This window comes from Lycium ferocissimum, chromosome 5, assembly GCF_029784015.1.
Source record: "Lycium ferocissimum isolate CSIRO_LF1 chromosome 5, AGI_CSIRO_Lferr_CH_V1, whole genome shotgun sequence".
Classification (NCBI taxonomy): domain Eukaryota; kingdom Viridiplantae; phylum Streptophyta; class Magnoliopsida; order Solanales; family Solanaceae; genus Lycium; species Lycium ferocissimum.
In genome coordinates this window covers 38,964,969-38,980,587 of record NC_081346.1, presented here as the reverse complement: position 1 = coordinate 38,980,587, position 15,619 = coordinate 38,964,969, and positions in this window count along the sequence as shown.

The window sequence follows — 15,619 nt, the reverse complement described above, 5'->3', positions numbered from 1 at the left end:
ACATGTTTTTCCTCACACAAACATTCTACCATGCATAAATACATTATCACAATAACATATTTGAAAATATCCTACAAATAACATGCACTAGTTCTAGGAGCTAAAATTGACAAAGAAAGTTAACCATTCTCCACCAATGCTAATCCTCTAACAAAAACAATTATGTGATAGTTCTACCTTGTAAACGAACGATGGGAAATAACCACTCAGAAAGCTAAATTGAAAAAAAACCCATGTTTTAGGACAATTTGTGAAGAGAAAAGGATAAGCCATATAAGGAGACTTAAAATATAAACAGCAAAAGTAAAAATATCATTTACATTAAAAGTAAAAATATCATTTTTAGTTTGTATTCTCCCACAGAAGAATTAAACAAACTTGACTGCTGCATGAACATGCCTCCTCAGTCAATCTATTTTCTAGAAGCTTCTGTTTTATGTCTTTTGTTTTTTAAGAAGAAAGAGGAGAGATAAAGAGGGAAGATCAAATGCCAAAAATTATTATTATTTTGTTCTTGCATTCAAACAAATAATATATAATACGTAGAGCACACTTAGGAATCCACCCAGAGCGACCCCATGTGTCCGGCCACTTTCTCTCTCATTTTATAATGATCCATTTTAGAAATCCTTTTATTTATATATATATATATATATATATATATATATATAGAGCAATAATTTAACTTTAAACTTCTCATTTTACTCTTAACTAGTATAGTACCCGCGTGATGCGCGGAAAGTATTAGAGAAACAAATTATAAAAAGTTATTATTCAATTTACTTGACCATAAAAAAAAATAGTACTATTTTAGAAAAAAAAAAAACACTCAAATGCTAATGTTATCAAGTATTAATCATCTAAATAAATAAAGAACTACTTTGTATAGTGCGAGCGCTGATAAGTTTAATTTTACCATTGTTTTTAAATTACTGTTAAATTAATTCCATCTTTACTCACTTGAAAATGAAAGCCGAAGCTTCAAATATAATACCTTCCGGCTTCGTATAAAATGAAGTGAATCTTCCATATTATTATAGTACTATTTAAAAATTGAAAAATACTTTAAATAGCAATGTAAAAATTAAAACATATATTCTACTATACTAATAAAAAAGCCTTGAGTACTATTTAAAATTGAAAAATACTTTAAATAGCAATTTAAAAATTAAAACATATATTCTACTATACTAATAAAAAAGCCTTGAGTATCAGTAGGAAACAATGGTTTGAGAAAATTCGCACAAACTCACAGAGAGTAAGGAAGCATGAAATAACAATTATGCATAATAATAAATTCACCTATTGTCTTTTTACCCTAAAAATGAAATAGGAAAAAGAGAAAGTCGATTATTAAAATAGTATTACCCTATAGAGTTATTGTGCTTCAATTCACAAATGAAACTCAATAGCTAAGAATAGTAAAATTTTATGAATTACTTAAATCCGAAATTGTAAACTGTACACCAATTGGTATAAAAAATCACCCTACCTATGTAGCCAAATAGAAGTTATAACAATTCTAGTAGTCGCAAATAGAGGCAACATTAGTGACTTTTCTGGTGTATTTCATGAGTGATTAAAGCTAACACCTACACAATATGAATGTAAAACTCTCTCTCTCCGTAAAGCGTATTCACTATGCCACTTGATTTGATGAACATGAACCATCTGATTAAAGCTATACATACAGGTGTATAACCAACACTATGCTTGGTCTTGTATGGTCAAGAAGAACTACTTTTAATATTTTTGAACCACGACATTCCTTTTGAAGGATTAATGATAGTTAACGAATCATAGGCACATATACAGAGAACGACATTCAATGAAGAATAGTTATAGCCTGCTTGGCCAAACTTCTAAAATCAGCTTATTTTAATAAGTGCCTTTTTCAAAAGTTTTTTCAAAAGTTTTTTTCAAAAAAGTACGTTTGGCGAAAAGTAATTTGTGTTTGGCCAATTAATTTAATTGAGCAGCAATTAGTGTTTGACCAAGTTTTTAAAAAGTGTTTCTAAATGTATTTTTTTTAAAAAGTCTTTCATACCAAAAATTTTTTTAAAAACAATTTATTTTGTGCGAAACACTTATTGTTAAAATAGCTTGGCCAAATACCTCTTTTTTTTATTTTTAAATAAGCACTTTTGGGAAAAATAAGCTTGGTCAAACAGGCTAATATTGAGGTACTCACATTGGTGTTTGTATCCATTAGCAAGGAACGGTCTGTGCTTTCAACCACATCAGGGGCGTTCAACTGCTTTTCCACGACTTGAAGTTGCACTGTCAGACATAATCATACTCTAGTCAGATATCAACTGTGATACAATATTACATGATAATACTGGAATTTTGAGTCAATTCTCTTGAGAAAAGCCAGAACTTCGAGCAGAACTGGCCAAAACATTACATGGTAAAAGTGATTTCAAGTCGTTAATGCTTCAGAATAAAATTTTGTTAATGCTTCAGAATAAAATTTTCTCATGAGAACTAAGTTACCATATCTGAAAATTGGAGGAACTAGAAAGGAGCATATAAAACTGAAATTTTACTCAAAATGCAAATAAAGTATGAATTTTCTAGCATAGACAGTTTTTTCAACCACCCGGTGAACGACAAAATTCTTTCAACAACAAAAAACCACATATGCATACTCCAATAAATCTCACTACAAATAAAAAAGACACAAATGATCAAACCATTTTCCTGAGGAGAGTACTTGTTTTTGCTTGACGATTGTCACAGAAAGAAGGGAAAAACCAATATAAGGCCTGCGTGAAAAATGTTAAAGAAAAAAATTTAATACAGAACCTTTTTACCTTCAGATCTTAGTCATAGCCATTTAAAGTCCTCCAGGCATCACAAAGCTGGCTTCAAGCATATTGAAAATAAAATTACTCAATTTGGTCATCATTAATCACAAGGTATATCAAACGCATCCAAGTATATAACGCATCGAAGTCGACTAGGCTATATTTCAAATTTAGATAATTTCCAAAAAAAAATCGGCAGAGTTTCCTTTGTTTTACGGACTATCCAAAATAACCCTGCACACAGAAATACCAACAAAGGCCACACAGGGCCAACAACACAACATATATACATATGCGGACCGGCCGCCGCGGCGAATGGGATCGCCCAAACACAACAGATACAAACACAACCGTACGGAAGTAGGCACAACCCACAAAACATGTCCACAGACCTCTAAACAGACAGACAGAATCATATGACGGGACAGGGCCCCCGCCGTACCCATGAACAAATATATACAAATGCAATGGACGAATATATATACCAAAAGTATAAGCTCCGGAACGAGGGGAGCACTCCAAATAAGCGTAAGAGGTGTCCTAAAACGTGTGGATCACCAAACTGTGCGTCTGTACCTGCGGGCATGAAACGCAGCCCCCCGAAGAAGGGGGTCAGTACGAAATATGTACTGAGTATGCAAAGCAGAAAATGTAATATACAATCTGAGATCAAATCGAAATAGAGGTACAGAAAGTAAATGCATTTCCAAAATATCAAAATGTTACTTCAAAATATAAGTCATGCATAGGGCACAGGAAATATGGTCGCTCGCCCGTCGATGGCGCCATAACACAAGATAACACCGTAGAAGGTTTCAAATCTCCGAATCTCCGTCACATATCACACACAAGATATCGCCATACACAGCATCACACCAAATATAAGTGGAACCCGGCCCTCGAGCGAGGAACTCGGTGAACCATAAACACAGCATAACACCGGAATACATCATAATGCGCACGACAACAGAACCGGCCCGGGAACCGGCGAACGATATCATAGTAGGCACGAGCGGAGTAGTGAGTAATCATATGCATAAAATCATTATCATAAATCCAAAAGATAAGTAAAATAGTCATATTCGAAATCGGAATAATAATTATCACTTTTGTTTCAAAGGTTATCGAATTCACATAAAAGGGCGTCGCGGGACCCACGGACGAGTATAGACCCGAACTGAGCCCGCCTATGAAAAACATACTCATTCTATATCATACAAACTCCTACGAAAATTTCAAAGCAATCCGAGCTTTTTTGAGAAAGTTATGGGCGTTTGTAGTTTTAGAATCGTTAAAGAATAATTTCTTTCCAAAAAAAATCAGCTTTTACATAACCTTTACAAATTATGAATTCCAAGGATATAAGGATCAATGTTATGGCATATTAGCACAAGAATACCAAGGAAACACATGCGAATCATAGACAAGCTCGGATTGCGAGAATAGAGTTTCCTAGAGGCTCGTATCATAGCCTACTTTAACTAAGGCATGCCAAAAAGAAAGGTTACTTTACATACCTCAAACGCTCTCCAAAATGATCCAAACTCAAGCTAATCCAAACTATGATTCGGGCTGCCCACGATCTAAAAATAAGCCATAAAATGCCAAACATTAGCTAATGACTTTTAGGCCTTAAATTCCAAATTCGCCCTTAATTCTACAGAAAATTTGGGCAAAGCATTTCCCCGTAAATAGGCTACCCCGAGAATTTAACTCGGCCATATCAATCAACAACAACAACAATAACCAACCTAGCAACATCAACAACCAATCCGGAAAGCAATACAACAACAATAGCTTTCTTTTCCATTATTCAACAACTTACATAAATTTAATTCGACGACTTACCTTCAAGCCAAAATCGACGCTTATACATTCACATACTAACCCAAACCCCTACCAACGATATTTAAGGACATTCTAAGCAATTCATACAACATTTCCAATAATCCACATTTTTCTCCAAGCTACCCGAAACAGCCCCTAACCGAGACAGCCCCTCTAACTTTTTCTTCATTTCCAAATCATGGTTTGTATCCACAATTTACATTCTAACAATGCTATCTCATCAATATACCAATTACATTAAATGTACAACAATCTCCAAATCAGTCCACAACATTTATAACATCAACTTGAGTCACTAAACATTCATTTCCAACATAGAATTCAAAGCGACGACGATTAAAACATTAAGCGACGTTAATTCAATTCTTGCTACAATAATGGCCTACATTCGGCCATAATCTCCCACCAATATACAAATGATGATTTTTATTCATTCTTCACCCTACTATGATCATAACAATGCTAACTAAACTTCAATTCATAGTTTCAACATAACCCAACACACACAACACACACATACTCACACGGATGGCACCCCCTTACACACAACTCATATCCAACCTCACATTTTTCATGATATTCAACCATATTAACATACTACAACATGAATATAACCTTCATAACACAAAAACAAGATCAAATCTTACCTTTTTACTCTTCAACTTCCAATAGGCTAGGGTTTCCAAAAGATGAAAAACAATGGATTGATCGCTCCAACGATGCTTCCACGCTACTTAGGGACCTCAATATAGTAGGTTTGCATCAACAAAATATTTTTGGAAGGACAAGAAATGGAGGTGGCTTTTTGCTATGGTTGGCCGAGAGCAAAGCCTCTTTGTGGTGCTCTTCAATCTTTTTTTTTTTTTTTTAAGTGTAGTGACTAAAATGAACTCATGGTCATCCTTTTACCACTTTATGAAGTGTGAAATTCTCCCTTGGCCCACACTAATGTGTTGGATCACTTAAAAGATGACACAAAATTGTGTGGGCACCACACTCCACTATACACGGCCACATGGAAAAAAGTGGATGATTTTCAACTTCCAATTTTATCACTTTTGGTCCCAAATTTTCCTAATTGTTCCATACCAATAAATTCATGCACAACTTATATCTCAAAATAAAATCAAAGGTCAAAAATCCCGACTTTGTATCCCGAAATAGTTTTGTCCTTAACTTATCATAATTAAATCCGGATTGTTCCAATGTACAAAAATACGGGTTCTAACATCCTCCCCCCCTTAAGAACATTCGTCCTCGAATGTTAGATTAACCTTACGGGTCATACAAACAATTTGGGGGAGTTTCCTTTTCAACTATCACAACAATACACTCATAGATCAAACAACATAGTCAAATGGAGAATTGGATTACCTGTAGGCTCTGAAAATAAATGAGGATACTTCTTCTTCATCTGCTCCTCAGCTTCCCAGGTCACTTCCTCTCGATTATTATTCCGCCACAACACTTTAACAGAAGCCATATCTTTGTTCCGCAACCTTTTTACCTGACGATCCAATATGGCTATAGGCTGCTCCTCATAAGATAGCTCCTCTGTGACCTGGATATCATCTACAGGAAAGACTCTGGAAGGGTCACCAATACATTTACGAAGCATAGAAACATGAAATACCGGGTGAACCGCTCCCAAATCAGCTGGCAGATCTAACTCATAGGCAACCTTGCCTATTGTGCGAACAATCTGGTAAGGTCCAATATATCTTGGACTGAGCTTCCCTTTCTTGCCGAATCTCATAACACCTTTCATAGGCGACACCTTCAGAAAACCCAATCGCCAATCCGAAACTCCAAAGGTCGACGGCGATTATCCGCATATGATTTCGTCGACTCGAGCCGCCAACAATCTCTCTCGAATAAGTTTCACCTTATCCACGTCCCGCCGGACCACATCCGGGCCAATCAACTCGCCCCCCGACATCAAACCAACCGATCGGTGACCTACACTTTCGCCATACAATGCCTCATAAGGTGCCATCTGAATATTGGAGTGGTAGTTGTTATTATAAGCAAATTCAACAAGTGGCAAATGATCCTCCCAGCTACCTCTGAAATGAATAACACAGGCTCGCAACATATCTTCCAATGTCTGTATAGTGCGCTCGGGCCCGTCCGTCGGACCGGGGATGGAATGTTGTACCGAGACTCACCCGCGTCCCCAATCCCGCCCGAAAGGATCTCCGTAAATTAGTGTGAACCGGGCACCTCCGTCGGAGATAATAGATAAAGGAACTCCATGAAGTCGCACAATCTCCCCGATATAAAGCCCGGCATAATCCTCTACCGAGTAGTAGTCCGGACCGGAAGAAAATGAGCCGATTTTGTCAACCGATCAACGATAACCCAAATAGAATCATACTCCGTGGAGTGCGAGGTAAACCGTAATAAAATCCATATTAATGATCTCCCACTTCCACGTCGGTATCTCCATCTCCCGCAATAGCCCACCGGGCTTCGGTGCTCAATCTTAACCTGCTGGCAATTCGGACACTGAGCGACGAACTCTGCTATATCTCTTTTCATACCATCCCACCAATATAAACATCTGAGATCATGGTACATCTTCGTCGACCCTGGGTGAACCGAATATCGGGCATAATGTGCCTCGCCCATAACCCGTCGCCGTGCCCCCGCAACGTCGTGTACACACACCGCCTCTCGTGAAATAACACTCCATCGTGTGAAATCTCAAACGGAGTCTTCTCCCCGTGCCGGGCCGCATCTCCGTACCGTGCCGTAATAGGATCCTCATACCGATGTCGCTTAATATCTTCTATAATAGAGACTCAAAGAATACCTCGAACAGAAACCCCAACATCTCCAGAATCAGCCAAACGAACTCCAAGACTAGCCAACTGATGAATATCGCGAACCATTGCTTTACTCTCTGATGGCACGTCTGCTAGGCTGCCCATAGACTTGCGACTAAGCGCATCTGCCACAACATTAGCTTTCCCGGATGGTAGAGAATATCAACATCATAATCTTTTAACAACTCTAACCACCTCCTCTGTCGCAAGTTCAGCTCCTTCTGCTTAAAGATGTACTGGAGGCTCTTATGATCTGTATAAATATCAACGTGAACCCCATATAAGTAATGTCTCCACATCTTCAAAGCATGAATAACCGCGGCCAACTCCAAATCGTGAGTAGGATAATTCTTTTCATGTTTTCTGAGCTGCCGAGAAGCATAAGCTATCACCCTGCCGTGCTGCATCAACACACACCCCAAACCAATACCGAGGCATCACAATAAATCACATACCCATCCGGACCCTCCGGAAGGGTCGGACCGGAGCCGTAGTCAACTTCTTTTCAAAGAACCGGAAGCTACGCTCGCAAGCATCTGACCACTGGAACTTTGCTCCCTTCTGAGTCAGTTTTGTCAAAGGCGCCGAAATGGAAGAAAATTTCTCCACAAATCTCCGATAATAACCAGCCAATCCTGTAAAACTACGCACCTCCGTCGGCGTCGTAGGTCTAGGCCAATTCTCGACGGCCTCAATCTTCTCGGGTATCCACCCGACGCCATCGCCCCGATAATATGTCCCGTAAATGCCACCGAAGATAACCAGAATTTACATTTGGAAAATTTAGCATATAACCTCTGTTGCCGAAGTGTGCCAAGTACCGTCCTCAAATGGTCTGCATGCTCTGCTTCTGATCGAGAATAAACCATAATATCATCGATAAATACGATCACAAACATATCCAAGAACGGTCTGAATACCCGATTCATCAGGTCCATAAATACTGCTGGGGCATTTGTCAGCCCAAAAGACATAACTCTGAATTCATAGTGCCCATATCGGGTCCTGAATGCCGTCTTGGGAATATCAGCCTCTCTTACCCGTACCTGATGATAGCCTGACCGCAGGTCTATCTTCGAGAAACACCTGGCACCCTGCAGCTGATCAAACAAATCATCAATCCTGGGGAGGGGATATTTATTCTTGATGGTTACCTTGTTCAGCTGCCGGTAATCAATGCACATCCGTAGCGAGCCGTCTTTCTTTCTCACAAATAGTACCGGAGCTCCCTGTGGGTGATATCGGGCCGAATGAAACCCTTCTCCAATAAATCTCTCACCGCTCTTTTAATTCTTTCAACTCCCGTGCAGTGCCATTCCGTACGGAGGAATAGAGATAGGCTGAGTATCCGGCAACAAATCAATAGCAAACTCTATCTCCCGCTCGGGGGGAAGACCTGGAAGCTCATCTGGGAATACATCTACAAATTCATTAACCACCGGGACTGACTGAAGAGTCGGTGCCTCTCGCTCTAAATCATGAACACGGACCGATGATAAATATACCCCTTTCGATCATTTTGTCGGCCTCGAGGTATGAAATAAACTTACCCTCGGCGATGCCGTATTACCTGCCCACTCTATGACTGGCTCCCCTGGAAACTGGAAACGAACTATCTTCTTTTGACAGTCAACAGTAGCATAACAAGAAGCTAGCCAATCCATACCCATAATCACGTCGAACTCAGTCATATCTAACTCTACCAAATCGGCCTTAGTACAGCGGCCACAGATAATAACTGAACAATCTCTATAAATCTGACTGGCTATAACAGAATCCCCTACTGGTGTAGCTACCTCAAAAGGCTCTATCGACTCCGATTCTATCCCAATTTTATTAGCAACAAGTGGAGAAATATACGATAATGTAGAACCAGGATCAATCAATGCATACACATCTCGAGAGAAACCAAGCAATATACCTGCGACGACATTAGGCGACGCCTCCCGGTCCCGTCGGCCGGCATGCATAAATGCGGTTCGAAGGACCGCTAGAACCAGAACTCCACCACGACCCCCGCCTCGGCCGGGCCGACGCCGGTGTACCTCGCCCCGTGGCGCATAGCTACCGAGGATGAAGATGAACCCCCGCCGACCCGGCAGACCGAGCCGAACCGCCCGTACCACCCCTAACCGGACAGTCTCTCATCCGACGGCCCCGACGGCCGCAAGTAAAGCACGCGCCGTGGCACGAAAACACTCTCCCGGTGCCGTCGTCTCCCACAAAGGGGGAACACGGAGGTCCGGGTGGTCTCGTCTCGACCGCCGGACCTCTCGTCCAACCGTGAGCTCGAAAACCTCGGAGCTCGGCCGGCCCCCGAATACCCCGCACCCTCTCGATCTCCCCGCCGGAAAACCGCGGGGTGTACCCCGTGCCGACCGGGGAGGATATCCGCCCCCGGGCCGCCGCCGAGGCCGTCGCCTCGGAAATCCCCGAGAATACCCGGATGATCTAGCCCTTCGGGCCGGCCCCTATCATCAACTCTATCAGGCTGGCGCCCTCTGCGTCTGTCCTCCATACCCTGGGCGTGAGCCTGTATACGGGCAATATCCATGCCGGTCCGTCGCTAACACCAAGCGCCTATCAACGAAGCACCGATCCAGCCCCCACCTATATATCCGTGCATCCGGTCATGCTAGCTACATACGCGCGGGCGCATATCCGGCCAGTGAATCAAACTCTAAGCCGTACTCCCGAATCGGCTCGCCCCGTCGCTGGCTTCCTGAGGCCAGAAATCGGTCTACCCCCGGCTCGCCTCACCTCCGGGAGGCAGAAAATGGGCCGAAAAGCCTCGGTAAACTCGCCCCATACGGCGGAGGGGCACCCTCACCTCGGGACAAAGCATCCACGACTCATACCGCTTAGCCAAACACACATCGTGCAACCGGTATGACGCCATCTCAACCGACTCGTATCGAAGCACTAATCCGCCGGCAGTGGTCCGCCGCATCCGTCGGACAAACTCAAGGCAGTGGTCCTCCGCGCGGCTTTGACCCGAAGAACTCGTGGGCCAGTAGGCAGTCGAAAATCACGAGCTCTGTGACTATCGCGCCTGTCCGCACGATCATCATGTCTGTGGGCCTGCCCTGCTACCAATCGTGTCAATAACTGAACTGCCTCACGCAGGGTCCCATCATCTGCCCCCGTCGGGGTGCCGGAGGCGGCCACCGGTGCCGCGGAGCCGGCGGAGCCGCCCCCTCGACCCCTAGTGGCGCCGAGCCGCCACAAATCCCTCCGATGAAGAAGCGCGGTCCAACTAGCCGGGAGGCACATATCACGCTCATCCGGGCACGAGCCCTAGTAGTCATCCGAGCCCGCTCGGTCTCTCTCGCCACCGTAGACTTGCCCTTCTCGGGCCCGTGGCCATATTTCTCGGAGGCATCACCGAAAGAAAAACACAACATTTCGTCGAAAGAGTCATCCCGATAACACAGCCTCTAACGCACGATCTAAGATCAAGAAGAAAAACAACATCCTAAATGCCCCGTAGCTTCCTGTTTATAGATGTGGTGCACCACACACCGATAAACAAGACTCTACTAGACACGGTCTGTAGACATTCCGAGGACAAACCGCGCTCTGATACCACTTCTGTCACGACCCAACCCCGTAGGCCGTGACTAGTGCCCAACCTGGGCACCCAAACACACCTATCAAACGCTATCACAAGGTATATCAAACGCATCCAAGTATATACAGAAGTCGACTAGGCTATATTTCAAATTTAGATAATTTCCAAAAAAAATTCGGCAGAGTTTCCTTTGTTTTACGGACTATCCAAAATAACCCTGCACACAGAAATACCAACAAAGGCCACACAGGGCCAACAACACAACATATATACATATGCGGACCGGCCGTCGCGGCAGATTAACGGGATCGCCCAAACACAACATATACAAACACAACCGTACGGAAGTAGGCACAACCCACAAAACATGTCCACGTACCTCTAAACGTACAGACACAGTAATCATATGACGGGACGGGTGGCCCCGCCGTACCCATGAACAAATATATACAAATGCAAAGTACGAATATATATACCAAAAGTATAAGCTCCGAATGAGGGGAGCACTCCAAGTAGCAATGGGTTAAGAGGGTGTCCTAAACGGTGGATCACCAAACCGTGCGTCCGTACCGCGGGCATGAAACGCAAATTTCGAAGAAGCGGGGTCGCATTTAAATATGTACCGAGTATGCAAAGCGTAAAATGTAATATACAATCCGAGATCAAATCGAAATAGGTAGGTACGTAAAGTAAATGCATTTCCAAAATATCAAAATGTTACTTCAAAATATAAGTCATGCATAGGGCACTGGAAATATGGTCGCCCGCCCGTCGATGGCGCCATAACACAAGATAACACCCGTGAGGTTTCAAATCTCCGAATCTCCGTCACATATCACACACAAGATATCGCCATACACAAGATCACACCAAATATAAGTGGAACCGGCCCTCGAGCGAGGAACTCGGTGAACCATGAACACAAGATAACACCGAATACATCATAATGCGCACGACACGAACCGGCCCCGGAACCGCGAACGATATCATAGTAGGCACGAGCGGAGTAGTGAGTAATCATATGCATAAAATCATTATCATAAATCCAAAAGATAAGTAAAATAGTCATATTCGAAATCGGAATAATAATTATCACTTTTGTTTCAAAGGTTATCGAATTCACATAAAAGGGCGTCGCGGGACCCACGGACGAGTATAGACCCGAACTGAGCCCGCCTATGAAAAACATACTCATTCTATATCATACAAACTCCTACGAAAATTTCAAAGCAATCCGAGCTTTTCTGAGAAAGTTATGGGCGTTTGAACTTTTGGAATCGCTAAAGAATAAGCTTTAAAGCTAAAAATCAGCTTTCATGAAATCTTTACAAATTATGAATTCCAAGGGTATAAGGATCAATGTTATGGCATATGAGTACAAGAATACCAAGGAAACACATACGAATCATAGACAAGCTCGGATTGCGAGAATAGAGTTTCCTAGAGGCTCGTATCATAGCCTACTTTAACTAAGGCATGCCAAAAAGAAAGGTTACTTTACATACCTCAAACGCTCTCCAAAATGATCCAAACTCAAGCTAATCCAAACTATGATTCGGGCTGCCCACGATCTAAAAATAAGCCATAAAATGCCAAACATTAGCTAATGACTTTTAGGCCTTAAATTCCAAATTCGCCCTTAATTCTACAGAAATTTGGGCAGCATTTCCCCTGTAAATGGGCTACCTCGAGAATTCAACTCGGCCAAAACAATCAACAACAACAACAATAACCAACCTAGCAACATCAACAACCAATCCGGAAAGCAATACAATGACAATAGCTTTCTTTTCCATTATTCAACAACTTACATAAATTTAATCCGATGACTTACCTTCAAGCCAAAATCGACGCTTATATATTCACATACTAACCCAAACCCCTACCAACGATATTTAAGGACATTCTAAGCAATTCATACAACATTTCCAATAATCCACATTTTTCTCCAAGCTACCCGAAACAGCCCCTAACCGAGACAGCCCTTCTAACTTTTTCTTCATTTCCAAATCATGGTTTGTATCCACAATTTACATTCTAACGATGCTATCTCATCAATGTACCAATTACATTAAATGTACAACAATCTCCAAATCAGTCCACAACATTTATAACATCAACTTGAGTCACTAAACATTCATTTCCAACATAGAATTCAAAGCGACGACGATTAAAACATTAAGCGACGTTAATTCAATTCTTGCTACAATAATGGCCTACATTCGGCCATAATCTCCCACCAATATACAAATGATGATTTTTATTCATTCTTTACCCTACTATGATCATAACAATGCTAACTAAACTTCAATTCATAGTTTCAACATAATCCAACACACACAACACACACATACTCACACGGATGGCACCCCCTTACACACAACTCATATCCAACCTCACATTTTTCATGATATTCAACCATATTAACATACTACAACATGAATATAACCTTCATAACACAAAAACAAGATCAAATCTTACCTTTTCTCTTCAACTTCCAATAGGCTAGGGTTTCCAAAAGATGAAAAACAATGGATTGATCGCTCCAACGATGCTTCCACGCTACTTAGGAACCTCAATATAGTAGGTTTGCATCAACAAAATATTTTTGGAAGGACAAGAAATGGAGGTGGCTTTTTGCTATGTTGGCCGAGAGCAGCCCTTGTGGTGCTCTTCAATCTTTTTTTTTTTTTAAGTGTTGTAGTGACTAAAATGAACTCATGGTCATCCTTTTACCACTTTATGAAGTGTGAAATTCTCCCTTGGCCCACACTAATGTGTTGGATCACTTAAAAGATGACACAAAATTGTGTGGGCACCACAATCCACTCACATGGCCAACATGGAATTGTGGATGATTTTCACCTTCCAATTTTTATCACTTTTGGTCCCAAATTTTCCTAATTGTTCCATACCAATAAATTCATACACAACTTATATCTCAAAATAAAATTGAAGGTCAAAAATCCCGACTTTGTATCCCGAAATAGTTTTGTCCTTAACTTATCATAATTAAATCCGGATTGTTCCAATGTACAAAAATACGGGTTCTAACAGCACAAATAGGTGAGATTAGCTTTTTCTTACAATTGTTGAAATGAAGAACCGAGATTCAATAGTAAAAAGCGATTGTTAAGACCTGTATAAAGTAAATTAAGATATCATACCAAATAGCTGAATACTGCTAAGAGCAAGGAAGTACAATAATCTTACTTCAAAGAGCAATACTCCTTGCTTTTCCAGTTGTTGTAGTAGCCTATAGATATTCGATATCAGAACTAAAAGGGAGGAACCTGTTACAATTAATTTAGAACACGGACTGAACAATGTTGGTCAGCACACATACACAATAAGCAAAAGTTGCAACTCCATGATTTTTTCTAACAACTCTTTTGCTACATTTGACTTTCTGCACAATGTTTCCACTGTATCTTTATGTAAATCATGAGTATAGCTTTGTGGTTTTTGCTCATGTGATGATTTGTTGAAGTCCAAGACTGGTTCACTTTTCTGGGTCCTCATAACCGAATCTCCAAAAAATCTATTGCTATTAGCATAACTTAAGAGGGAAGATTTAAGTTTAACCACCAAGCAAAGAAATCGTATGTACGTTAAATAGATTCACACATTGACTAATGAATAATCCTTAATGTCCATTTTATGAAAATTACTAAGTTGAAGGGCTATATGAATCCACAAATATCAATTCCGTTCCATTTGGACACATTTCTCTTTTATACAGCTTCCAAACAAAGTAAGAAAACTCTTAGTGGACCCCAAAGGCCACATGTAATTGTACCAACATGATTCCACATATGCAACAAAATCAAATAATGAACAAAATTCAAACAATTGAAATAAAAAAGGAAAATTTGAAGAGAAGTCATTGATTGTTCATGCGGTTGAAACCTGTCAGCGCGGGACTGAACTCCGAGTTTTACGACGGAATTTTTTTCTCCTTTGTCGCCATTATAGTGTTCTTCTTTAAGTAAAGGTTTCAGTCTTTACTTAAATAGTGCGCCTGAAAAACAGAAACAATATCTGTTCCTGAAAAGCAGCAAAATTTGTTTATAAATGATGACCATTGCAAATAACCTGACCCCAAAACACACATATGCTTTTCACTTGAAGAATAAGGCGAAATGCAAATGCTAATTCCTGATAGAATTCCATAAGAACAGTAGAAGCACATGAGGGCAAGGAGTGGGTAGCAAAAACGTTAAACATTGGGAACAGAGATTGTGATGGTTTGGGCTTATTGACCTTTCGCCCATACTTCATCTTCCAGAAGTTCTTTCATTAAAGGAAATTGGAGAATGTGGACACAGATGATAAATGGGCAGTTGAATCAAACGTGGATTGCAGGCAGCAGTTCCTATCAAAAGCGCGAAACTGTAAAAAGAAGTTTATTGGACTTTAAATTAAATTCAGAAGCATATCTTTTTAATCAGTTAATCAGTTATTAGTTAATAATAAATTACATGTGCCCTTTTCTGGTAATGCCACTTGGCTTAATGTGGTGGCTTCTTCCTCTGCTTTTAATAATATATAGATATAGATGA